The sequence below is a fragment of the Lepidothrix coronata genome, unplaced genomic scaffold (assembly GCF_001604755.1).
Source record: "Lepidothrix coronata isolate B3197 unplaced genomic scaffold, Lepidothrix_coronata-1.0 Scaffold5, whole genome shotgun sequence".
Lineage (NCBI taxonomy): Eukaryota > Metazoa > Chordata > Aves > Passeriformes > Pipridae > Lepidothrix > Lepidothrix coronata.
Window position 1 is genome coordinate 1,296,263 of NW_016690185.1, and position 26,340 is coordinate 1,322,602.

General features: G+C 41.2%; 1 long non-coding RNA gene across 1 annotated transcript; it reads left to right on the top strand.

The window, feature by feature from the left end:
* Positions 1 to 5,288: 5,288 nt before the first annotated feature.
* LOC108504551 lies at positions 5,289 to 24,765 on the top strand. Its single transcript, XR_001877168.1, has 3 exons — positions 5,289 to 7,237; positions 13,638 to 13,796; positions 19,917 to 24,765. It is a non-coding gene; the product is annotated as an uncharacterized LOC108504551 (long non-coding RNA).
* Positions 24,766 to 26,340: the final 1,575 nt, after the last annotated feature.

Sequence of the window (26,340 nt, forward strand, 5' to 3'; positions counted from 1 at the left end):
AACTATGTTACGAACTTACAAAATACTGCAAAAGCGGTCAGTAAATGTCGCTCAAATATCTGAGGGTCACACATCAACATTTCATGCTTGCTTTCTGACAGCATCAGAACCCTTTATAACCTACATAATTCAGACGCTTGTGGTAAAATCCTTGTGCTTCATAGGCAAAACCATCTTGTAGGTAAAGTAACTGCTCCACAGAAATGTATTAGTGATGTGTTTTCCCGACATATTTCAAACACTACAAAAAAAAGCATTCTCCAATTTACTTCCTTGCGTCCTCTTTGGCTACCTAATCAAACTCTCAACTGCCCAGTAATGTTTCCCTGTATTTTCAAACCACAGTTTAAACTTAAACCACTTAGTCTCCTTAGATGGGAACTTCATATCAGACAAAAATTACTCCTTATTGTGCTAGATGAATCCAGCTTGAAATAAAATAGCAGCACTGCATGAATATCAGCGACAAATTACTTGTTTCTGTAATTCTGCTCTTTCTTATTTTATCTGGAGAACAATTTCGTAGATATACTGTGTTACAGTGTAGACCTCCTCCCACCAACCCACTGCTTGCAAAAGGAATTTAAAAAAAAATATCTTCCATGTGTCATAAAATTTGAACAGAATATAGTTGAACCTTTCAAAATTATTACAAGTAAGAAAATGGAAATAAACAAATAAGCTAGTGCCTCAAATTTACGAGAGCAACAAAAAGATTAAAAAAATTTAGAAATGCAATAGAGGATTTTAAACTAATAAATCTATCAGTGGAATATGAAACCAACCCTCCTTTCCTGGTGACACATCACTGAGTTACTACTTGTGTACTTCTACTGGTATAATGGAGAGCAAAATTTTTCTGTATATAGTCAGGATGACAAATTTTGAGATATTTCCATGTCAATACCTTTAAAACCGAGGCCTTCTTAAAGGACGAGGCACTCAAAAAGATCTACATGACACTGGAAAATCCAGACAGGTTTCTCCTGTTTTTTTGCCACCAATGATCTCTGTGTTTCACAGAAGAAAAAAAAAATCTCACAAGTCAGGCAGTGTTCCTAATTCTCTGAAGAGCTTGCTGTTAATTTTACGGCTTTACAATAAGACAAGTAAAATTCTGTTTCCTAAGTAAAGAAATACAGAAGGTTGCATCATGGCTGTATAAAAAGGATTCTTTCTGTTCTATATAGATGTCTCATCAATTTCACTTGAATGCTGCTTATAACAGAGATTTTACTTTAAATAATAGTACTTAATGCCTATATGGATTTTTTTTGTTACCTAATAGCTTTGCTAGATTGGTCATGGATTTTTTACTGTGCTACGTATTCTTTCAGTACTTAGTTATATGCCTGCACTTTCCAACAGACATTCAAAATATTACTGCATTCTGGTCTATTCCACCGTGTTTTGACACTGAAGTGCATTCAGATACTCATAATATAAAATGCTTATAGACGCACCTAAACAAAAAAACAGACTATCGTGTGATATACTGGAATGAGTGGGACTTTCTTCTGATGGGGGAAAATCTGCTTGTTCATAATAATTTAATTTAAAGCTGGGGAAAAGGAGCAACGCACCTGGAATCAACTCACTGTAAATTCCAGAAATGCAAGGAGCTTCACAAAAAGTCTGCAGTTACCTTGTTTTTTAAGTAACCATGCAGAGCTGACAGCTATTAGCAGTAGTGAGGACTTGCATAACGAGGACTGGAAGGAAAGCTTAGTACTATCCATGCCGGAGTGATTTTAAGAGAATGAAGGCACGTATTTCTTTATGATGCATTATGTAACAACACAGAGGGCACTCTGAGGCATTAAAAAAAAATACAGAACCCACATTTGATCTTATACTTGTTATTTATCACACAAATATTTAATAGTGCTTATAGCGTAAGGCTTATGAAGCACCTAACATAGGAATGTTATCTGATACAAATTAGTTTGAAATGTTTCAGATGACATATTTTATGTTCTGTACATCTTTAGGAAAATATAATAGGTCCTATAATTCATTTGCTTCAAACTTCTGCAATACATGCAATCTCAGATAAAATAAAATTGTCAAAATCAGTGATAGCTGGACCTTCTGGTTCACATTAGTGCGAAGAGAAAACTGCTGTTGAGCTGACACATTGATAGATTATGAGTTCTGCCGAAGAATAGCTAAAAATGGTGATTCAATCTTGTTGCTACTATATAAGAAGAATAACAGAAGTGGAGATGGTACTCATGATATCATGTCTTTTATCAAAACCCTAAAGGGTTCTGGTGCATCGAACACATTCTCTTCCTGAGAGCTTCTGGCTCTAAAAAATAACTGTGTAAGAAACTGAAACTAAATGGGCCTATTAAAAAAACCAGTTCATTGGTGTCCTAAATTTATTTAAACATTAATATAAAGAGCAGATTGTTAAAAGACTATCTTTGGGAGGGAGGTGGGGGGGGTGTCCTCTCTCTCTCTTTTTTTTTTTTTCCTACAGTAGAGATGCTGGTCTTGTAATGACAAAATGGAGAGCTAGGAGGATTATGAAACACAAGTAACACGAAGGGCAAATCTGACTGAAAAAGAGGGAGAATACTATTCTAATTATTTAAAACTTAGCTGGGTTAGTGCCTTCACTAACTTAAATCAATAAGGTTCCCCTGAAATCAATGAGGTGACACAGATGCATCCAAGACATATCTAGCATTTAAGATAATGCGGATCATCATCTCCTGTTAGGACAGTAAACATAAGCACATGTGTATAATCACTTTTCTAAACATCTCCCTAATCTTTAGATATGCAAAACAGAACTTTTAAAAGAGGCACCTTAAGTACTTCTGCTATTCTACCCCTGGTCCTCCGTTAGTTAATCTGAAACTTGCATGGTCATTTACGTTGAAGCAAAGTTAAGTTTAAACACTGACTTCTGTCCCTCAGTGCTTCATACTTCCCTGTGCTGCTGCATATCACCATGGAAGGCTCAAGATGGAGGGAATAGGGCCTTGGTGGCTTGTGCCTTCCTCCCCCAAACATCACCAAACGCTCCCGGCGCTTACTTCCAATACATCCATGGAGTTCTGCAACAACAGAAGGGAAAACAAGGCTTCACAGTCCTCATCCTTCACTGAGAGGAATAACAGGTAAGGAGAAGGAGGAAACAGAAACACGGGGGAGAACGGGAGGAACGATTTCTTATTAGAGGCTCACCTTTCCTCAAGGAAAAGAAGCCTTGACATAAACTTCACGACATCACAAAGATGCAGGCAGGTAAGCACCTCAGATTTCTGATAACTCAGTGGGTTTGTTTCAGGGAAAGATTAAACATTCTTTTAATTTTTATTTTTACTTTTACCAAGGTCTCTCCAGTAAGTATTTGCAGCTTCTCCTGCAGTAATTAATGTTTCATGTTGTACAAGAATTTCTTATCTTATTAAAAAAAAAGCTCTCCAACAAAACTGTGACTTAAGCTGTGTTCTTAATTTGAGGAGGAATGGGGAAGAAAAGTAGCAAAGCATAAAGTTCATCACCCTGCTCTAAAATGTAGGGAGAACCAGAAACCGATATTAAATAAAAAAAATGTCTCAAGCCTGTTCTGTGTTTTGCCTACAATTTTTGCACATGCATTTGCCTTTTGAATATGCAGGCCTGACATCTTTAGGATATTCAGGCAACGTATTAACACATTGTGGATACGGGAAAGAAACAAGTCAGAAATATTTGGAGGGTGTGAAGCAATAAACAGTAACCAAGCAGAAATGTTTTACGCAACACTATTACGGCTTGACAGCAAAGTAGATTTATGCATTCTCCTTTCAAGCTTGTAAGCTTGGTAACAAGTGAAATGGGTTAAATTTTCTGAGTTTGGAATGCAATTGATTTATGCTTGTTCCACGATGCTACGCAGCTCTTAAATGTACGAGCTCTTGCGGCTGAAAGTCTGCTTTTAGGACAGGCCCTGCAGTGACAGGCTGCGGCATGGCAGGGAGAGACCCAGGTAATTCTGGCGGGGCAGCGGCTGGCGATGCAGGACCCAGCAGGTATCCAGCCATCCAGCCAGCCCGCCTTACGTAAGGACTTCATTTTCGTTAGGCTACATCTCGCCGCGCGAGGCACAGGAGAAGAGGCTATTCCATCTCCCGGTGCAGCCCAGTCCCCTGTGCCAGGCCCAACATTCGTATCCTCGCATTTTTTAATTTATTTTTTTTTTCTCCTTTCCGAACAGCACATCTACACAGTGGCGTTTACCTATTCGCTCGCGCCGCGGCTGCCATGCAACCTATGTGGGCGCCCGGTTGGCACAGCCCACGTTCACCGGAGCGATGCCGAAGAGGAAACCCCCGGTCCCTCTCCGGGCGATAGAGGCGCGCTCCGGCCGGCTCCGGGCGGGCAGCTCTCCCTCCTCAGCGGCGGCGGCGGCGGGAATGCTCCGCTCTGCGGCCAGCGGCGGGCAGCGTCCATTGCAGCTCGGCGGGTCCGAGTCCGGAGTCCGAGGGCTCCGGCAGCCAGCGGGGGCACCCGGCCCCCACTCCCCTAAACACCGCTGGCCAGGTGCGTTTATTTCTCATCCCGTCCGCTTCCCACAAATCCACCGTCTGCGGCCGCCGAGCCCCGGCAGCAGCCCGGCCAGCCCACGAGGCACCACCGATCGCGCTCCCCTCTCTCTCTCTCTCTTTTCCAGCTCTCCCCGAGAAGGAAGGAGCACGGCGGGGCCGCTCGTCCCGTATTTCACCGCCCCGGAGACGCCGCCACCGGAGCGATTAAAACAAAGCGGAGAACCGCCACTTTCCACACTCTTCGCGCACCGAGTAACGCGGCTTGCTACGGGAGCTCGCCTAGCAGGGACGAAAAACAAGGGGGGGGTAAAGGAGGAGAGCCCACCCTCCACCCCAGCAGCCCCCCGGCTGATGCCCGCGCCCGGCGCACCCCAGCGCTGCCCGGCGCACCTGACAGCCCGCCGAGCCGCGCTGTATTTCCCTCCCTTAGCGACAGGGGAGGGGCGCGCCGGCCGCGGCGCCGCCATTGGCGGAGGGGAGCGGCGCGGCGCCGCCATTGGCTGCGGCGGCGGCCAATGGTGAGCGCTGTATCCGGGAAGCAGGAGGCTGCGGAGCTATTTAAATCCTGCCCGGTGATGTCAGCGTGGCCTCGCGGGGGGGGCTCGGGCGGCGGGGCGGGCGCGCCTGTCAGCCCGCGTTAGGCACAGCGCAGGGCCGTGAGCGGGAGTGGCCCGGCACCTGCCGAGCCGTCCCTGCCTTACGGGACCCCGCAGCGCCCTCCTCCCCTTCCCCGCGAACTTGTCCCGGTTGGCGGTCCTGGAAGATGCGGGTTAATTTCGGGGTGTTGGCGAGGGGCGCGCTGGGAGCGCCCGCCGGTTGTGCGAGCGGAGCGCTGAGCCTGCTCTCGCAGAGAAGGCGAAAGGGCAGCTCTCTGCGTTAAAAACACTTCTGCGGCTGTTCAGGGGGAGAGATACCTTCACTGTTCTTTATTTGCACCCAGTGCCTTCCCATAGGCTCGGTGACGTTGCCCCTCAATTCAGGGAGGGCACTGAGTTGCTGGAACGAGTCCAGAGAAGGGCAATGGAGCTGGTGAAGAGTCTGGAACGCCGGTCTTATGAGGAGTAGCTAAGGGAGCTGGGGATGTTCAGCCTGGAGAAGAGAAGGCTCAGGGGTGACCTTATCAGTCTCTACAACACCCTGAAAGGAGGTTGTAGCCAGGTGGAGGTCGGTCTCTTCTCCCAGGCAACTAGTGACAGGACAAGAGGACAGTCTTAAGCTGCAGCAGGGGAGGTTCAGGTTGGACAACAGGAGGAACTTCTTCACATAAAGGGTGATTAGACATTGGAATGGACTACCCAGGGAGGTGGTGAAGTCACCGTCCCTGGTGGAAAGGCTGAACGTGGCATGGTCTAGTTGCCAGGGTGGTGTTAGGTCATAGGTTGGACTCAAGGACCTCAGAGGTCTTTTCCAACCTAATTGCTTCTGTGAATTTCATACTTTGAAGGCACACGACTTGCCTCTTGGTGTCCCAGGGTTGCCTGAGGTTGCCTCAGGGTTTGATCCTGAAGGACTGCCACAGGTGGGAAATCCCAAAGTGGTTTAAAGGTGCATGTTTGGGCCATGAAGCAGACTAACAGTAGCTTTGTCCACCTGGCTGATTTTCCTCTTCCATTTCTGATTCTAGTTATGGCAGGTCCTGTTCTGTGGGTCTCAGGGAAGGCTTTTAGATACTAAAACCTGATAGATGCTACTCATCACAAATGTTCTGTTTTCTATTGTCTTCCCAGCACAGCAATCACAGATGGAGCTGAAATGGTGCTAGGTTACAACAGAAGAAGAAGCAGCCAAGATCAAAATGCTCTGGTTTGTCTTGGCAGAAAATGTAAATTGTGCTGCGCTTCAATATGCTGTAGACCTGTCTGGAGCTCATCTGGTAGCCTAATAATGGCTGAAAAGTGGGATTAAACTTGAGTTGTTTGACCTGAGGCATGTAATCATCCTGCCTGCAGTCTAACACCCAGTACCCTGATGGTTGCACAGTTCTTTCCTTATCATGTGACCCAAACTGATCCATCACGTGACCAAAATGCAGGCATCTTCCTTTACACAAAGGTATGTCACTCCTGATGGGAAGACCCATAAACATCAGGTAAGAGACTGCAAGATTTTCTCAGTTCTCTGCAGATGGATGTGTGCCGTGACCATAGATTTTTTTTTGGCCTATATAACTACATGCATTTTGGTTGTCTTAAGATGTGTGTTCAGCTCTGTGGCTGCAGAAGCGCATATGGTATGGTGACATGCGGAAGTGATTCCCTAAAAGCAATTCTGTGATGTGGTAAGCTGAATACACAGGAGGTCACTGAGCTGAACATTGTTGGTGCCAGAGAAGATTTATGATGAGGAAATTGGGACAGGAAGCCAGGAGCAAAAAGGCTTCTGACATCTAGAGGACTGAAGATCTCAACAGCTTCCCAAACAGGAAAGTGGGAGCACACAGCCTATGTTGTTTCATGATGAAGCTTCATAAATTCAGAGTCCTGGTTGGTATGAGAAGCCAGGTTTGACCCAGGACTTGACAATTAAAGCTGGAGGAGGGAGGGAGGTGGTACCCCCAAAGAAGGATGAAAAGCCCTTACTGTTAGATGTGAAGAAGCTGTCATTGAAACCATGTTTCTTTGCTGTGGCAGGATATGGCAACAGAGGTAGGGGAAAGCAGGGGAAGGTTCATCATGTAGGTGGCTCCTGTGAGGGTAAGGGATGGCATGTTATAACTTGGGGTCCTCAAGATGAATGTGATTTTCTTTTAAGGATGTTCTTCCACTGAGAGTCAGATGGAAGAATGCGAGAACCCCTCTCAGGAACTGACTTCATGTGCCTTTTCAGTCCCCTTTGCATTTCCTTGTTTTCCCTGTTTGGGAAGCTGCTTGGAATAAAGATTAACTCACTACACTCAGTGTGTTGTTTATGTATTGTATTTGTCTGTCAGTACCATAATCCAGATTTTCTGTGAGTTACCAGCAAGGCTCAGGAATAATATTTTTTGTTGCTTTAATTGAACTTTTTCCCCATGGTCCCTGGCTCCATTACTTCCAGGGTGTGATGCTGTAAAATGCTGATGCTAAAAAAATAACACAGGAGCAGTTAATTGAGGGTGAGATAAGGAAAGGGTTTAATTGTGCCAAGCAATAGATGTTACAAGGCACACGCTGGCTGTGCCTGAGATGTTACATTTTATAATACTATCTGTCCAATCCCAAGTGTGTCCACCTCATAGCCTTTGCTCTGGTCCACCTCGGGTCCACCCCCTGAGAATTGGGTCTGGGGGCCTTTGGGACCACCTACTTCATCATTCTCATCATCCTCAGAGCACAAAGGGTACATAGTCACCTAATTCTTGACTCTGTTCTGTTGTTCAGGCCTAGATATGAGTGTTCTCTAAACAGTATAGGCCTTGCCTTGACAAGAGACTAAACATTTCTACTGGATTCGGGGGTAGGATTGGTATAGGGTGCATGGAATGGGGTAAGAGGGTTAAGGAATGTGCAAACTACTTGTACTACAAGGTAAAGGAATGAGGGCTGCTGCTTTTAAAATCTACTTCCACTACTTATAAAACTTATAAAGCTTACAAAATTTAGAAAAATAAAAAACTAATAGGGTCTTAAGGCATCAGTGACTTGGGGAAGTTTTGCCTTCTCTAAAATATCAGATCAGCATTAGTGAGAGATGAAAAGCTGGGCAGAGGTGTTCATGATGGTTCTGCTCCTAACTCATGTATCTTGCTCAAATGTTTGGAACTAATGATTGTATTTGACTTCAGAAGAATTTTTTCCCTAATGTGGGCTGTTGCATTTGGAGGGGAAAAAAGGGAAGGGGGAGTCATTCACCCCACTTGACAAGATGGAACATGGTTCACTTTGTAAAATGAATTTGAGTGTTTTGGGGGCAGGAACTGCTGGGCTGGATGAAGCCCTTGCCTTGGAGCAGTATAAACTTTGTTTGTTGGAAGGGGAGGGGGTGTTCATGTATTTAAGTGGAAGATGAATGGATCTTTTTGGACTTCACAGTTATGGCATAAACTTACTGGAACAGAAAGGAATGTGAAGAGTTCATATGGTCCATCCCACAATTTCACTACCATAAAGCAGGATCTAATCTCCCCATCTCTTTCCTGGTAAATATCCAAATTATACAAATAAGGGATGAAATTTTATAACCTCCCCAGGCATCCCTTTGAGTGCTCTGCTTTCCTTAGGTTAGGACAGTCTTCTACTGCCTCCAATTAGAAACTCTTTATGTGCAGTTTAACTCAATTACTTCTTGCCCTACCCATTTAGAGAACAGGTTGTTCCCTTCCTTTTCACCACAGAATTTATGCTTTTGAAGACTATCAACATGTGTACCTCCAGTCTTCTCTTTTTTATTTATTTTTTTTTTTATTTAAGGTTAACCAAACTTGTAATCTGTTCAATTTTTGATCATCAGTAGTTTTTTCTAATTCTCTTCATATGACCCTGGGAGACAGCAATTCCTGACCCCTAATCACTTTGTCCTACACGTCTGTTTAAGAAAGGTCTGGAGAAACAAGACTAGTAGTTATGCCAACATTTCCTCAAAGTCTTACTTTTTTTTTCTTGTAAACAACTGTGCTGAATGAACAAAATTAATGGCAGGTGAAATTTGCAGCCCTGGGAAAGGAGCATACACTGCAGAGGAAGATGGATGGATGGTGCTGAAGTGGTGACGTCAGCTCTAAAGAGAAAGATAGGGTCAGCTGGGTGCAGCTCCATTGAAACAGGAAAAAAAAGAACAAACCCCAAATATTAGGATGTTTAAGGAAAGAGGATGTTGGATGATGAGCAATAAAATATTACTGTTAATGATACTCACTGGAAATCATGGTGTGTTGCAGCAGCTCAGCTTCAGAGTTTTACAGGGTCTACAAAGATTGCAGTTAAAGGTGGATAAACTGAGGCGCAGAAAAACTAGGAGGCATGTAAATAACTGAAGCTCAGACAAGGCAGAACTCCTCTGGAAATCTCCTCCTAGTCTCAATTCTGCTTCATCCTGGCCAATCTTTAAAAATCATTCCTGCTTCATACTAGTGATATGTAATACTGTCATTTTGCAGAAGGGTCTATAACACTGTGTAGAATTCAGCTGAATTCAGGCTACAAGAGGGGGTTACTGTAGTCCTCTGATTTAAAATATCACTGATAAAAAATATTCTTTTAAATGTTCTGGTCAGGACTAGTGAAGCTTTTCAATTTTTAAATGTGTTTTATGTGGAAAATCCCTCTGTTAAATAATTAGCAAATGCTTTGAGCATTACTGCATATTTTATATTTCATCTTCCTGGAAGAAATGGACGGTTCTGTTGCTACAGATTAACTGCAATTTATTTTGTAATACTCTGACTGCTGGAAGAGAGAGACTTATTAGTTTACTTCTTTTACTTCTGATTATTCAAGGAATGGCGTTGGACAGAAGGGTTCAACCATAACTTTTCTTCTATTCCCAGTCCCAACAGACATTTGAGTTAAAAAAGAAAGAAATCTGTACAAGCTGAAAATGTGAAAACCAGAGACTGAGGGGTTCAACAGTATGAAGGATTGCAGGGCTGGATCTTATTTTCTTGGCAGGCACTGGCTACTATGGTTTATTTTACCTTTGTCATAGCCTTATTCCACATTTCAGTGTCTTTTTTTCTTAGGCAGAAAAAAAAATAAATCATTGCTGCAGCTGCTGTTGTGTGAATTAGTCTTAGATACCAATGGACACTAACTGTGTTTAAAATTAAGAATTTGGCACAAGAAGCTGTTCAGATTTAACCTTTTCTTCACAGAAATTGAGTTAGAAATGATTTTTTTCATGGAATGAAGGATAAGATCACCTTTTAATTCGTTTTGATGATCAGATCTGTGTTTTTTATGCTCTTTGAACAGTAGGTTGTGTCAGAAGTGTGGCCTTGGCTCTACTGTGAGTATTTTTGTACATCTCAGGGTTTTTAGGCTATACCAGTAGGCCTCAGAAAGCAACGCAGCATGGTAGCTGTCACATCTGTTTTCCTAGAAAGTTGTTTTGTCCTGTTTTCAAGACAAACTTTGAATTCTGAGATGGTTTTGTATCCTTAGCACTTCAATTGGCAGCACAATTCGTGAAGGAAAAAAAACGCTTCAGTATTCATGTGTTGGACCTAATAGCCCTCCTGGCAGTCAGTGGGAGGCTTTAGTATGCCAAAAGATGCAGTCTTAGGCTGCAGCAGTCTTTCAGCCTGAAGAAATTTCCCTACATTACAGAATACAGGCAAATGTTGATTAACCAAATGTGCCTACAACACATAAAAGTTTTCAAAGAGCATAAGCTAACTTCTGAGTTTTCTCCTCTGGTGTAGCACCAGTAGTTCAGATGTCTAAGCAGTCATCTTAATTTCGCAGCCCTGCTTAGGTGGCCAACCCAGTTTGTTTTCTAAGCTATTTTATACAGAAAGACATTACCTGCACATACTGTCTCTGAATGCACTGGGGCTCAGGTGTGTAAATTTTGCCCACATCAGTTTCTTCCACAGTGTTGCCTGGTTAGCACTTGCAACAAGCATCCTGTGCAGCCTTTAGAAAAGTCTCTTCCAGCTTGCTGGAGACAAACATGGAGGATGCTGATGACCATCAGGGAGTATAAAGAGGATGGTTGCAGTGGTACTTGGTGGTCTGTTAAGGGCCAGATCCCTAGTCAGGCCAACAAGGATTGCAGGGAAAAAATGAAAGACTTGAATAAAACTAATTCTCCATTCTGGCAATCCAACTGGGGAAATACGTGTTTCCTTGCAGCCCTGCTGTGGCTTGCAAAAACTCTTCCATCTCCAAAACAGTGCTGAGACTGATGCCAATGAAAATAACACGCAGAAACATTTTTTAACATTTGTGCCACTCATTTGCAATTCAAATATGGGGAACTCGTGTGTGCTGAAATGAAGGGTGCAGAATAGAACAGACCAATCTGTTTATGAAGACTGGAGGGTTTATTTACCATCACTGAGATTTAGAGGGGTTTTTTTTCATGTTATTTATTGGTATTTCTAAAATGCTGTTGAACTGTAGCTTTCCTGTTGTGACGAAGCTGAATGACTAGCATCTTGATACTTTGTTAGTAGCTTGGGAGCACATATCAAAAAGCAGAGGACACCAAAGAAGGCTGTAAGAATGTGTTCAAAATAGCATAAGGAGGAATTTTATGCAGTATTTCCTATGTACAATGTTCCTAAGGCAGTGTGAAATTTTACTTTATTCTTTCATGAAACACCTTTACATATAAGACAAAGTCTATTTTTTAAATATTGGCTTGTTTGGGCAACTACTCTTAGGTTTGGGATGAAGTATAGTGTGATGTGATATCATGTCACTATGTAGTATTAATCTCTGCGTAATTGTCCATAAAGGGCAGGGAACTTAAGAGGAATGTCCTTTTACAAAAATCCTCTATAATGGAGGGGGAAGCTTGTCCACTGAATTGCCCAGTTTGTGGATTATTTTTGTTTTTAAAAGTTATCTGTCACTTTTCAGTGTTGCCTTTTTCTCCTCACAATCCAGAAAAAAAGACTATTCAATAGCTAGCATAAAATTTAAGTCCAGAGGTGACTCTTACAGTAATACCAGCATGACATTTGATAAAAATTCTTGCCTAAAATACCTGTGATAAAGCTTAGATCCTATAAGTATGCATATGTATGTATTGGTCCTAGAGAATGATCTAGGTGGGGGTTAAGCACCGTGCTCCAAAAAAGCAAATCCATGTAAACCACTCTTCATCATCTGAGCATATGCAGACACCTACCATTTTTGTGACACTGTTTTAATCCTATGTGGAATGGCTTCATGAGGACAGCTGCATCTTTAGCATACATGAAAGCTTACTGAGCTCAGTACAAGGCTATTTCCAGCTAAGAATGCAAAACAGCAGAGACCGTTGTTGTCCACCTCTTTCCTAATGGCCGGCTAATTACAGGATAGAGAAGGACTTACTGAGGAAATCAGACTTTCAGCACCCTCAGACAACAATTCTCACTTATTAGATGACAGATCTCACTGGATGAGAGTGGAATCATGACACATCCTCTTCCATGGTTTTCAGAGTTGATTTATACTCTCTGCCATGCTTGCATGGGACTGTTTTACTTTTTATAACCACTTAAAATGCTATGCTCCTCCGGTTTCTCTGGAATTTGTGGTTTGTAGTAAGGAAAGCGATAATTTTAACACAAGAAGTGAAATCATGCCTGACTCCCGAGTAGACAAAGAAAAATATCTCTAATGCTATTTCCTTAGGTCTTTAACTTCAAAGATAAAAAATGTACATCTTTGCTCTGGTACACATACTTTCTACCTCAACTTCTCTTGCATCCTTTGAATAATTATTCTGTTAGGAGTTGTAAGTCACACAGTGCTTTTCAATTCATAAAATTTAGCATACACGAGAAGTACATATCAAATTTAAGGACCAAAATGGAGTCATCAACCACTCACGAGGCAACACTGGCAAGAAGGAGCACTCACAGCTTCTTGTCCTGAGCAATACAGAACACCAAGCAGCTACTGGGTTAACTTGTCCTAACACAGAGCAGAAGCCCCTGGAGTGAATCCAGCATTGCTTATCTAAGAGCTGTGTCCCTGTGTTTGATTGGTGTCCTGTTTTGGTTTTGTTTTTCCAAGGGAATCATAAGTCATTTGCACAATCCCTAGTCCATAATGAATATACCTACTGGGATTTATAACAGATAAATTAAAAGAGATATGCTCATGAGACAGCAAAGCACGCAGTAGTAGAAAGGGTAAGGAGTACCCTTTTCATTCTGTTGGATAAGAATGGTCACTTAGAGCAGGATCTAATTTTAATTTCTAAGTTATCCAAATACCCACCTCAAAAAAGGAAAACAAAGAGAAAACAGGTCATTATGGGCAGACTGGTATCACAAGTGCTTTGGTATCTTGCTTTTGTATGTTGCATTCAGTACCTGGTAGGTTACATACAGCACCAAAGTAGACAGGATTTATAAAGATGTCATTAAAGAATGTCATTAAAGGCTGCAGGAGACAGTAAAAAAAAAAAACTGGTCCCATTTAATACCTTTCCTGAATCTTACATGATGTTTTTCAGTGTAAGCAAAACAAGGACTGTTAATCAAGTGGCAAGTCAGCTGCTGCTCAGAAAAAGGGGTGCAACGCTGTATGACATCCTTAAAAAATAAGAACCAAGAAGAAGTTGTGATCTGCTGCAGAGAGCTGAGGGTGCGTGTTGGTCTTCAGATTAATTTAGGTAAATTTAATTTATCAGTAAATCAACTATGATAGGATGTTGGAGAGAGATAAACAGGTTGTAAGTGTGGATGGGAAAAATATATGCACAGCAAAACAAGCTGGTTGGGTATGTGGAGAAGCGTGTTGCTGGAAAATCCTGTGAGACACTTCATACTAGCTGTAGTATCATGTATAAACTTGTGTCACACGCTGTTGATCAGGCAGAATTCAAATGCTGAAGGGACTGAGCTGTGGCAGTCTCTGGCTTTGTGTGATTGCCAAACAACCCAGTATGGAGCACTTGGTAGCATCTTACCATCTATCTTCTGCTTGTTATGACTACATAGTGCTGTTTCCTGGCAATTTTGAGTTTATTTGAAGGGCTCTGGAGAAGGGAACCTGACTGGCATACAGCACTGGAATGGACACAGCAACTGCTGGAAGATGCAAGAGGATTCATAGGGGAGGAGAAGAAAAGAAAGCAACAGAGAGAAGCAGAAGTGAACAAGCACGGAATGTAAAGATGGAACAGAGGTGTACCATTAGGGTATAGTTTAAGTTGTTACCTAGGGATGGAAGCTGAGGAGTGTATCAGTGTTCTTTGCTTAGCATGGCAGATCTGTTTATCTAATTCTTTTGTCTGTGATATTTCTGTGCAAGCTGTACTGCAATGTGGAGACAAGCAATAAAGGCAGTTCAGCTGCTAGGATCTGTAGATGCTGATGCCTGAGGTCTTTCATAATCTGGTATGTGGCCAGCAGGAGAGGATGAAGCATAGTAAAGGAGAGGAGAGGAGAGAAGAGCAGTAGTACGCTTGGTTTACAGCTGTCAAACAATAGTGTTTCTTGTTTGGGAATGAACTTGGGTTAAAGCTCTTCAGACCTATTTGCCTAGGGCAAGGCTCCAGGCTGGAATGCTGTTAGGAATTTACAGCTTAAAGCTCCTTGGCAGCAGTTGCCATTTTTCAGCTTTTGTGGCAGTGGAGCAGATTCCTGGGAATGGTAAGGGAAATCTCAGAAGGTATTTGTGAGACACCTGGGAGATGCATGTAGGGATGGGGAGGGAGTCTGGGAGAAGTCAGCAGGGTGTCATGGATCTGTAGCAGACCTGGCAAGGTGGGGGAGGCTGTACTCAGTTTCTTTCCCTCCTCTCAACCCGTTCCCATCTTTTCCTCCCCAGGAGTGGATCCTCATGTTCTTGGGAGTTTGCAACTTTTGTCCAAAGTCCACGACTGTCTCCTTCCCACTTTATAGCTGTCTTCCTCTATCAAGTCAATTCTACCTAGAAAAAACCCTTCTTGTGGCTTTGTTGTGGCCTCTAATTATTCTCTGCTGAAAAGAAAACAATGTTGGTGTGTCTTCTGTTACAGAACAAAGAGGGGGCAGAAGGTGGGTGAGGACTATTTAGGCCAGAACAGCAGGTTCTGTCTCCCAAGTCATAGGCAAAGTCCCTTACAGTCTTCAGCTGCCTCTAGTGAGCTGATGTCATTCAAGTAGTCACACTGATGTCAGAAGCTCGCAGTTCAATGTTCATTATCTTCCTATGTAGTTGTCAGAGATGAATCTTTTGTTGGGTAAAGCAAAATCAGCAAGTGTTACGAAGAAAACATGATTGGTAGAAGTAGCAGAACTAACCTAATACAAGAATACTTGCCCATGTTATACCCATCATCAAGCAACACTTTAGAATAGACCACCAACCAGTAAAGATCAGCCAAACTGAATGGTGCTCTCTACCTCATAAAACTCATCTACCTCAATCTGAAGGGCAGAAGCAGAGCCCTACCTTCAGAGACATCTGGGACCAAGCTTGTGTAGCTGGAACCAGCACAATTAATGTTACTCCTGATTACTGACAACCACTGGTCCTGTCAGCAAAGAAAGGGGAAGTAGAGATAGCCACTCTTCTGTAACTTTGTAGTGTCCTTTGCATTATTAATCACCCTTTAACAGAGGTGATGAATAGCCACACTCCTTCCCACATATCCAATTATTGCATAATAATTAATGTTTGCATTCAGCTCGTCCTGACCTAAACCACAAGATGCTGAAGTCTCTCGTGTCAGTTCAAGACTGCCTTGTAGGTTTCTAAACTGGGACCAATTAATGGTAGGTAATTCCTGCACACTCTCTCCAAGCTACTCTCCCAGTTTCTACTCTTCCCTTTTTAAGTCTGGTTCCTAGTGCAGTGCTGGTCAGGCAGGCGTGGCTATTGAATACATCAGAATCATAGCTCAGTGGAAAGAGACCTGATAGACACACTAGCCTCTTTTGTCTCAACACCTTTAAGTGTATATAGAGGCTACATTTATGCAGCTTTGCATCTAGTTTAGATGAGCAACATTTAGTTCCTAACTGAATGTACATGGATGGAATAAGACATTTTTCTCTTCATTCCAGATCTGTTTTCTATCCAAACTAAAATCTTGGCCAGTTGACCTATCCACCTCATTGATAATTTCCTCTGTCTCCTAGCATAAATAAGCCACGTCTGTATGTGTTTCTTGCAAGTTATCCTGACTTAGATGACTAATCAGCTCTTCATTCGTGTATTACCTTTGGTCTTCTCAGGGTCCTAATATCCATGCAGTGTGTAAAACTGGATGGTTCTTCCCCTCAGTTATCCCTAAAATAGTTCAGTCTTCTTGAAAAATTGAAACTTATCTGGACTTGTTTCATCCCATAGCTTTATTAATGAAAGATTGGTTTCAGGCGTTGGAGAAGCTCTTTGTTCTCTCTCCTGGTTTTCAAGGAAGCTGGTTCCTATCTTTGCTCAGATAATTCTTCCATAATACTTTGTCTATCTGAGTTTCAACTCATGCTTCAGAATTCTTTCTTCCTCACTAGTCTTGAAGGTCTGAATTGTCCTTTACTAACATGCAAGGCAGACCATTTTAAATGTTATCCTTCTTTCAGTCACTCTCCAAAATTATCTGTCAGGATAGGCTTGTCATGGCCGGAGTTTAGTTGCAGAGATTCTGGGATTTACACTCACTATAGTAGCCACACCTCTCTGCATCTACCTCTCTTTTTCCTAATAATTAAATTGCAAAATCTCTGTGATCAAGAACATTGTCATATTGCTTTGTATTTAGAGTAATTTCTATTATGATTGGCTTATCATTCATGACTGGAATTCCTAGGTGTTACAGAAATACAGATTTTTTTTATTTTATTCATGTATTCATTTAAAAATACCATGTGGTTTTAGGGATTACTTTAGGAGATTTTAGTGCAATATTCCTGAGAGGAAATGTAAAATGTCAGTGGTTCAGGATTCTATCCACAAAATTGTTTCTCCATTGCTCAAATTGCCATGGAATCCTTCTTCTTGTTTGTAAAACCAATATTCTACACTTTTAGTGTTTATGTGGACCCACACTACAAGATCATAGACTGGATCAACCTTCACTGCAAGAATGCTGTGATATTAGGACAGAGCAGTTTCAAAACCTCAGCAACTGTGTATTCTTTTAGATACTTAAAGTAATAGATTTTCTAAGCTGTATAATCTCACCAGATTCTTAAAGGACACCATCTGTCTGTACCACTACAAAAGTCCAAGTTGGCCCTCCCCCTCCCAAAAAATGCAAAATGTTTTTGAATCATAACTGTTGAATGTATTTTCACAATTTAAGAAATTTAACTATATATTTGAAGATGAAAGAGCATTAACAAAACCGAGAAAGCAGAGTATGGGAATTTTCATCCCTAGACCTGATAGGAATTTGAGCAATGTTTGTCCTTTATTCCCTCAGCTCAGGAACACCATTCTTCTTGCACTAGGGACAAAAACATCTCTGGATGTACCATGGGAATAACAAGGCAGGATACAGAAATTAAATATTTATTTCTGACCAAGTCCCACTCCATTTAGTCCTTTCCCAAATTAAGAACATTACTAGCAGTAGATCTGATGAGCTTTCTCATGAACCTTCTTTCTACTGAACTATGACTTTCTAGTATCCTGCAAGCCCAAAGGACACAGCCCAACTGTAGGCAGCCAAGCTGCATCAGGGCCTTATACTGACAACCCTAAAAGATGAGAAGAGCTCAGTGTGTAGAGGAATCTGAGGCTCCATTAAAACCTTATTGCGTGTTACTGCACATTTAAGATGATCTACAACACTCCATCTGGCTGAGGTATGCTACAGCCCACACATATATGGGCTTGTTTTGCCAATGAAAACCCCTTATATTCTTGTGTACTCCCATTATTGTCCATCAAAGAAGTTTTGTTAGTATACTCAAAAGTGTTCCCTCTCTGCAAGCATCACTCACACTTCTATTTATATAATTTAGAAGTATAAATGTTTGCATATGTGATTTAAAGGAGAGTATATATATATATACACCTATAAGAAGAAGAAATGAGAGATGAACCAATATTTACAGATAGTCCTAATGCAGAACCCCTTTGTAGGCAGGTGGGAAGAGTAGTGTTTCTTTTCATAACTGAAATCACAGAAACATTTACGAAGTAGAACAAGACTTTTGTTTGAATGCCTATTCTCTGTATCCACACAACCCCTGAAAGCTCTGCTAAGGTGAATTTCAGTTCTCATTCTGGATTTCAGGAAGATGCTGAGAAAAAAAAGTCCCACTCAAAATGTCTCATCTGATCTTGCTGGAACTGGTAGTTGAATGGGCAGAGTTCCCACTTGTCTCAGCTCTTCAATAAATGTATTTCTTTTGTACCCATGATGGCACAAGGAGCCATTCTCTATATGTAATGTTGCTGGTGAGAGAGGCTTCCTACACTCTCAGAGATTGTAACTCCATCTCCTTTCTCAACGGTATCATTAAATCTTACACTGGCGTGGGTTTTTGTGGAAATCCCTCATGCACATAAATGAGTAAAGTGATAATGATAGCAAACTGCCTCAGGCTCAAGTATCAGGATGCAGTTTCACAATTAGCCTAGGCTGGTCTCAGTCCATTTTGCTGTATCCTTCCCCTATGCCCCACACCTGCCAACAGCAGAAGTGGTCCTACAGTTACACACAGACAGATCAGCCACCCTATTGGGAAAAAACAGCTGATTTGGAGAGGGGATAGTGTTTGTTTTCTGCTTAGGCAGGTCCCTTCCTTGACTATATAGCCCCATGAAAGCCAGTACCAATACACAGCAAGGGGGCAGGGGCAGGACATAAGGTTGTCCGTATCTTTAGCAGAAACGCAGATAACTTGTTAAAATCTCTCACTAAAAAAACCTCTTAGAACAGATTGATAAAATTGAATTGTGGAAATTGCCAGGACTCGACAGTATCTATTCTTGAATTCCAGCATAGCTGAAATATGAAATTGCTGTGTTGCTTTTTGTGGTGTGCCACTTGAATTGGCTTGGGTAACAGAAGAATTGAAGATGGAGGCTTTGGGATATTTTTGGTAAACATAAGCCAGTATGGCTGATTTCTGTACCAAGAAAATAAACTAAAACTGTAACCTAAACTGGAACTAGCATTGCAGTAAGTGGCTAGAATAAGAAGAGTCAATATAGCTTTATGAGACAGAAGTTATACCTCAAAAATCTATTAGAGTCCTTTATGATGAGTGTATGAAAGCAAACAAGGAGCTGAGAGGGGTCCAGTTTGGTTTTCAAAACACTTTTGACCAGGCCCCTCAGTAAAGGCTCATAAAAAATTAAGTTTCTGATGAAGGAAGAGACAAAATCTGTGGTTTAGTAACTGTTTAAAAGCTGTGCAGCACAGCAGTGGATAAAAATACAACTGTTTTCATAACAAAAATTTGTTACAATTTCACTATTATTGGTCTTTTATTACTAAGTGATGCTGAAAAGGTGAAGAATACGATACAGTGATGAGGCTTACCGATGACACTAAGTTCTTTGGGATACTAAAATCAAAAGCCAGCTGTAAAGTATTGCAGAAGGACTCTACAAATTGCTGAATGAGAAAAAAGCTAGTAAAATTAGGTTAACTTAAACAAATCCTAACTTTTCCATACAGGCTAATGTTTTCTGAACATCACTACCATTCAAGAAAGAGGCCATGGAATCACTTTGACCAGTTTGATTAAAATAGTCACAGTTCAAAGGTAAACCACAAGGAAGGAAACTGAGATTACACAGGAAAACACTGGTATAGCACTCTACTTTTCTCTATCTTGTATTTTTCTAGGTTACAAGGAGGAGCAAGAGGAATGATCAAAGTTGTCAAACCTTTCCATCTGAGGAGATAGTAAATGAAAAGTAAACAGACCAAGATGTTTCTATTTGGAGAAAGGGTATGTGAGAGGATACTATGGAAGAAATCTATAAAATGGTGAGTGGTGTTAGGGCAGATAGGGAACAGTCACGTACAGCTTCTCACAATAAGAGAACTGAATGGAAGTCTGTAAAATTTTTGTTTGGCAGATTCAAAACACAAGGAAGTAATTTTTCTCATAATGGAGAACTGAATGTAGAATACATATAGTGTTATGGTAATAAAAATGGGAATGGGTTAAAAAAGGAATCAGAGTAATTTTAGAGACAAGCCTATTGAAGACTATTATGCAGTGGTCTAGAAAGAAATCTCCAGCTTGGAATTATTGGGAGTTACAGGATATGACCTGGAAAGGATCAATCTGTATGTCTAATGAGCTTTTCATAAGCACCTACAATTGGCCACTGTGGGGAAAAGGGAACTGAGCTATGAAGACCTTTGGTCTGGCCAAGTACAGACTTTTTAAATTCTACTTTCCCAACAGAGTAAATGACTTCATTGAGGGTTCTAATATCAACCACATAATTTGAGGTTAGCACAGGTAAAGGATATTTTAGATGTTACATCTAACTCGATATTGTTTTGATTAACAGCTATGAAATATCCAAAGGGCATTATTTGGCATCATTCAGGTGGCATTGGTCTTATGCCATGAATGCAACAAGGTTATGTATGAGACCAGAGCTCTTTCTCCTGGTAAACACCATGCCATATGTTTTTATCAGGCACTAATTTGGAGGAGAATTAATCTTAAGAAAGTTATTACGTTAGAGTGTCCTAGTTATGTCTAAGTATAGAGCTGGGGGCTTCTTCATTTATACAAATATTGCTAAACATTTAATTTCAGATTCTCAGTCTGGTGGATAATAAAAAATGACTACCCACCAAACTTGTAGCATTAAATGGAGACTTTATTTTTGGCAGCTCATTGGAGAGGGATTAATATTACTGGAATGGCTTTGTTTCTCAGCAATGCTTCCTTAAGAACAGCTTCCTCTGAACATATATTTCTATTTTATTGAGAAAAGGAAATATGGTATTAGAAATCAATGTTTTTAAAGGGTAATTTAAAGAAATCTAATCTTGGCAGATGCTGAAATATTTTCAATTTAGAACAAATAGTATTTCTGTCATCCAGTCAGCTTTTTAAAATTAGACCATTACTCCTTGATAAGTTAATTACAAAACAGAAAGAGACTCAACCAATCTAAAAAAGTGTTATTAATGAAAGTATAGAGCACATGTCTAAAAGCTGCTTTTACTGATTTATGGGTGAAATTTTACTTTTCATATGAAAAACCTTGTCTCGAATGTCTTAAATCATAGGGAAAAATGCTCAATTTTTCACCCTATCACAACTAATTTTTTACACTGGTACACTGATGGACTATTGTTTTTCTGTGCTACCATCCATTATAAAAACTGACAGCATCATAATTGAAATTATTTAAAATATGGTGGATTTAGATAATTCTTTACTTCGGTATAGATGTGACTACACAAGAAATGCTGCTACTGGAAATTGCTAGGATGAGTTACCAAAATGGAATTATTGCTCAGCAGGCCATACTCCTCTGGGGGTAGGAAATGAAAAATACCATTTTTCATTTCATTTCATTTCATTTCATTTTCAAATTCATTTGAAATGCGGAAAGATAGGAGGAATGGAAGGAACATTTTTTGTTGTGTCTGAGGCCTGGTCATCTTTAGTCAAATCTCTGTGCTCCAGGGCAGATGCCCAGTTTCACGCTGCACAGACACTTAGGCTCCATGCAGACATGAGAAGCATGGAGTAGGTTGCAACTATGAGTTGAAATGTCTCCGGGTCCACCAGCTGAATCCTGGTCTCACTAAAGTCCCTGGTAAGTCTTTCAGATCAGTGGAGTCACAATTTCACCCCAAGGATTTTGGGTAAAAACAAGTAAAACTCACCAAAAAAATTACTGTGGGTGATTAGCTTCATAATATCTGCCCATGGATGTCTCTGTGCTGCATGGCTGCATTTTGTGCTTCTTGCAGTAAGAACCTGCCAAGGTGCCCAGTGGAAATCCTTCCTGGTTAGTGCTGGGGTCTGAGCCAAAGCCGTGTCAGGTACCAGTCAAACAATTTAACAATATGACTAGTGGCAAGCTAAAACCCAAACTAAATGCCCTGCCTCTGAGTAGTTTACCAGTATAAAAACTGAGCCACAGAGGCAACTGGTTTGGCAATCTCTTCGGGAAACTGTCACTTAGTGGTGTGTGATGACTGGTAAACCCACTTCAGCTAAAATCTTATTTAGCCTCAAACAACAGGAATAAAATATAATGGAAGACGAAAAGGTTTTAAACCGTACTAAAAGTACCAACATACATCTCTCTTACAACAAATGTTGCTGTCCTAAAGTGGACAGGCAGATTTAGCCTTTCCAGATACTGTACAATTCCATAGAATTTCACAGAACTGGTCAACCGCAGAAAAAACCTGGCCAACTGCAGAAAAATGGCAGAGATAACAAATCTGGGTTATGGGAGATGTTGTTTCTGTGAAACTGTAGAGCATCTGAAAAGGCTAAATCTACTTGTCCACTTCAGGACAGAAACATTTTTGGGGTAAGAAAATATATATTACACTATAAATATATTGAACAGTACTGGCCCTAGAATTGAAACTGGAGGAGCACTACTGGTGATTGGTCGCCAGCCAGGTATAGCCCCATTAACTGCAACCCTTAAACTGTTGGACACCAGGTAAAAGAAATTTAAAGGAAAAATGTTTGCAGGAGATTTCTATACTTCAAATACAGAAAAAAAAAGCATGGGATAGAGCAACCCCCTCCAGCTTTCAGTATATACTGTCCGGTGGTAAATCTAAGAACCTAGAACTTTTGAAAAACAGGTAATTTTTTAATTACATGTGAATTCTCCTTTATACAAGGCCATATTACTCTTCACATCAATACTATCTCAGAGATAACAACTGCCTATAAACTGCAATATCGCTCACCTTCCTAAATGTGGAGGAAAATTTAGGCAGACACTAGGCTTTGGCTGTACGCCTCCACCCCCTCCTTTTCATGAACAGCAATACAGGTACCACTGAAAAGTTTGTAACTTTATACTGTTACATGAGAATAACCCAGGGACACAATTATCTCCATTATCAGAAAGTATACAAGCGCAGTGTCCAGCAGCATCTCCAGATGCTTAGCCACATCTCAGGGGACACTGTAATAGGAGAGCTAAGTTTGACCAGTCTGACCATTTCTTTAAAAGTTGTATAGCAGGTGATATCTTTTAGTATGTATAGCTGCAATTATGAAGGTAATTAAGTGGCACATTCCAGGGGAGCCCAAGGAGCACCTTAAATTAAATCCCTGAGCCTCACAATGTTATTGTAATTAGCTGTCTGTCTTAGTAGGGTTTTTTTGTTTATTGCATCTACCCTGTGTGCTAGGGATGAAAAAACATAATTTGACACAAAATATTTTAAATGGTTTATTACTGAGATGAAGGCTTATTTTCATTTTTCCCAGACCACATGTTCTTTCTTTCCTTTGCTTTTAATTACAAATATTCACAGCAGTGAGAATGTTTAAAACTTGAGAAGATATTTTATTGTTTATTGCTTGCAAAATAAAGTAATGATGTTTGCCCCTTCTATTTAGAGGGAAAACCTGTCTGGTGATGTTTGTTTTATCTTCACCTTACAAAGTAACATAGTTCAAATACTCTTAAGGACAGGCATGTTAGCTCGGCAGTTTTGATCTGGGATGGTTCCAGGTTAGACCATTTTCCAAACACCACTAATTACCACTGTGGAACAGTTTATATTTTGATATAAATGAACTCCCTTTCTTTAAGTGTGAACTTCTAATTTCTACAGTGGAAAAAAGGAAGTCAGAAGTTCTAAATGAAAAATAAATATAAGCTGCATTGAAAATTTGACTAATTATTTATTAGTTCACATTAACATGCATTAGGGAAGTTACTGGGAGCATTCTGAGCCCAGGTTCCAGTTCTGTCCCTTGCCTTGTGGCTTTTCAGCAGCAGTTTCTTGCTTCATAGTGGAGCAATGTGCAAGGTCAGGTGGGACTGCATTTGACTCTGTATTTATCATAGTTATTAATGTAGCAGCTCAAAAGGTCAAGTGACTTGCATGAAATTCTCAGTTTTTATTTGAGGAAAAATGTGTCTCTGGCCTTGTGCTTCTGGAGAAAAGATGAAAATGTAAATGTACAAAGACTTAAGAAGTGAAAGGATACTTAAAAGTCATTAAAAGACACAATAAACATGAAGAATCTTTTATCTGATGTTATGATCTGGGGGATGAATTCATGATTTTTGAATCAGGGATGGGAAAGATGAGGATGGACAATAGAAAAAGGGGTGGAGCAATCTTCCAAAATACAGATTATTTAAACAGCTGTTGTCACATGTTTAAAACTTGTGAAGATATTTTATTGTCTGTTGCTTGCAAAATAAAATTATGAAGAATCCAAGCAGTGTTGTAGACTATGACCTTTCTGGTTGTTATCTGACTTTAGTCTGTTGTAATTTTACTAACCAATAACTTGACACCTTGTGGTGGTTTGAAAAACCTTTTTTGAGGTAGTAATGGTTTGCCCCACTGATAATACTCTTACTGGACCAACCAATAGTCCACGTGCACCCTACGGAAATGACATGCCCACAGAAACAGAAGAGAAGGTAGTGAAGATAGTTTAGTAGGTAGGTAGCCATGATCTGAGCCACGAGGAGGCAGGGGGCCAGTGAGCTCCTCTGGGGGCCCCCAGACCCCAGCCGAGGCTATGGGAGACCTGGTGTAGTGTCAAAGCTGGACTGGGTCCCGTAATCAAGAGCTGGAAAAGTTTTCTTACTGTCAGCAGCAGCAGAAGACACTGAAAGCGGCAGCGGAGCAGTCCTGAACAGAGACAGCGATGGCTAAAAGCCAAAAGATAGCCAGTAGCAGCAAGATAAAGTGAAGGCAGCTGAAAGACGCAGAGATGTTCCTGCAGGAGGGAGAGCTGGCAACAAAACAGAGGTAAACTCAACAGAGCTGGTTTGGGGTAAGACTGTATTATTTTCCCAAAACCAGAGACTCTCTGAAGAGGAGGGGTGGACTTCCAAACCCTTAGGGAGTCCCGAAACACAGCAGCAGCTAGAGAGAGGGAGAAAGGAGCTGAAAACCTGGAGTTGTCCTGAGAGCTGAGTCAGGACAGAATGCAGAGGAGGTGGCCGTGCCCTCTGCTGCTGCTGTTGCTGTTTCTATCAAGCTGTTGAGCTGGGACAGAGCAAAAGAATGTTGGTAAGACTGAACTGAAAGCTGCCTTCAAAGTTCTAACCCCAGAGGAGTGAAGATCTACAAGGAAATCCCCCGAAGGCTCGGGCTCGGGGTTGAAATTTCCACAAAGTAAGAACAAAAATCCTGACTGCCACACTTAAATCTGCTGCCTCAGGAAAATGAAGGACACTAACCAGTGCCACAAAAAACTGAAATGAAGGAACTGTGGCCTGAGAAGTGACAGAAAGACTTTTCTCTTTTCTTCTTGGACTTTTATTGAAGAAGAGGAGAAATTTAATTTAATGTAAATATATATGTGGGTGTAAATAAACCTTTGTAAATATTTTCCCCTTCCCCCAATAATGAATGGTTGTGTTTTGTCTGAAAACTCTCCACATGAGGTGAAAAAGATGTCAAGTCCATACCATCATTAAACCCTGTCACAGGGGCAAACTGGGGGGAGGGGGGAGCTTGAACTTAAAAATTAGATTCTCGGGAGTTTCAACCCACCACACACCTGTTGTTCAAAGTAGATCCACAAAACCCATATCTGCCCACGTAGCACAGAATTTCTCTTCCACAAGGGCCTCAAGACCTGCTTCAGGGCTCTTCCATCTCTGACTATCCATCACACAGGCTAGGTGATGGAAGCATGGGGTAGAAATCATAGTATCTTAGACAGTGAAGTCGGGAAGGAATGGCTATGCTGCTTCCATCATTTGCCATTACCCAGTGGATCTGTTAGCTGTTGCTGGAGGAAGGTTTCAGTCCTCACGTTCAACTAGAATGAAGGTGAAACAGTGAGTAATCACAACTGCAGTTGCACACTCCACTTCTGGCTTGGAGTTGTTGTACTGGCCTTCAAAAGATGGGATGCAGAGTCTCTATTTTCTACTATGAGTTCTAAAAAATACTACATGATGATGGCCTGTAAGTGGTTAATTTATTTTCTCAAATTTCACTATTGGACTGATTTATAAAACTAATTTACAGTGTGTAATGCAGCTTTCATTCTTTTAATAGTTCTCTGTAAGAAGAAGGCGGAGTGGGTTGTTGGGTTTTTTTTAATTCCTTT